Below are 1,600 nucleotides of genomic sequence, written 5' to 3' on the forward strand. Positions count from 1 at the left end.
TTTGGACAATCATAGTCATGGCATTTTTAACCCCTTGATGACAATTGACAGTCCGGGCACGTCACCGGAAAACAAACTGTTAATGACAATTGACGTGCCAGGGCCATCATGACTTTAAACGGGTGCAGAAAGCGATCTACGTTAGCTTTCTGCACCCAAACGGTGTTGCTGTAATGCCTCGACCTCGAGGCATTCAGCAACACCACGATCGGCACTAGGGGCCATGTCTGGCCCCTCCCCGGGGCGTCAATATCTGCCATACATTGTATGGCGGCGGACGCCCGTTTTAAAAGCGTTGATCGCCTCCTAAACTTAAATGGTGTCGCTGGAATGCCTTGATCAGGAGGCATTCGGCGACTCCAAACACTTACCCCAGGACGGGCTGCACGCCATCTGCACCATCCGCAAGATGGCGGCGGCCTGGAAAAAAAAAAATGAAAATTCGCTAGATGGTCCAGATGGTCTCCAGACCCTCTAGAGAACTCTGGCTCCACTACTGCAACTTTGAAAAAATGCTGGTGGTAAAATGTGTGCATGCAAAGTGTTAAAATACCAGCATTTAAAATACCCTGGGGTGTCTAGTTTTCAAAAATATATGGTTTTATTGGGCATACTGAAATGGCCCGGCTCAAAGATGTACCAAATAGGGCATGGGCAGTGGATCCCCAAATGCCAAAGTTCAACAAAAAGTAAAATCAGCCTTTGTCACGAAGGGGTTAAACAACCCAGAAACCAACCCAAAGGAGTGTCTAAGTAGGATAGAATCTGGGCCCTTCTACATTCCTACAGGTGTGGAAGAATGGGGTATACCAGACATTGACTTTATGACTACTGCAGTCAACAAGAAGTTGGATTTCTTCTACTCCCTGTTAGTAGTGGGCCGGCTTCTAACCCTGGGCATGTCTTTAAAATGGATAACATTTTTCATCCTCTGCCTCTTATCACCAGAGTTCTAAAAAAAAAAAAAAAAAAAAAGTCTTGTAATACTGATGGCTCTGGATTGGCCCAAGGGTATTTGGTACCCAGCAGACTAGAGGTCAGGGCAGAACATCAACGATAAGGGCCTGTTCTCAATCCAGATCCCTCGTACCTTTAGTTAACAGCATTGCTTCTGAAAGGGGAGAGGATCTCTGAAGAGGTCGCAGATCCCTTAATGAAGAAGAATTTCTGCTCTTGGGGGACAATTAGTTCCCTTCAGCTGGATTACTTTCCTGCCTTCCTGTGATCTGAATCTTTTCCTCTCCTGTCTGACCATAGCAGCGCCGTTCGAGCCTTTGCAAGACGTTTCCATCAGGATGCTTACTCTGAAGGCTGCCCTATTGCTAGTCTTATCCTCAAAAAACCAGAAGGTAGTGAAACTGGATCTCTTTTACCAGTCTGGCAGCTGTTAAGGTAGTGATGCGTACTCTACCAAAAGTACTTTTCTCCTTTCCACCTAAATCAAGATATTGTGTTACCTTTTTTCATTTGTCGCCCAAAACCAAAGACTGACAAGGAATGCCTGGATGTCCCTGAGTGTTTTGATATTTACCTGGAACTGCTACTTTTTGGTTTCCTTTCCTGGAGCTAGTGATTTTCAGGGCATGCATAGCCGGGGGCT

Source organism: Spea bombifrons, chromosome 4 (genome assembly GCF_027358695.1).
Source record: "Spea bombifrons isolate aSpeBom1 chromosome 4, aSpeBom1.2.pri, whole genome shotgun sequence".
Lineage (NCBI taxonomy): Eukaryota > Metazoa > Chordata > Amphibia > Anura > Pelobatidae > Spea > Spea bombifrons.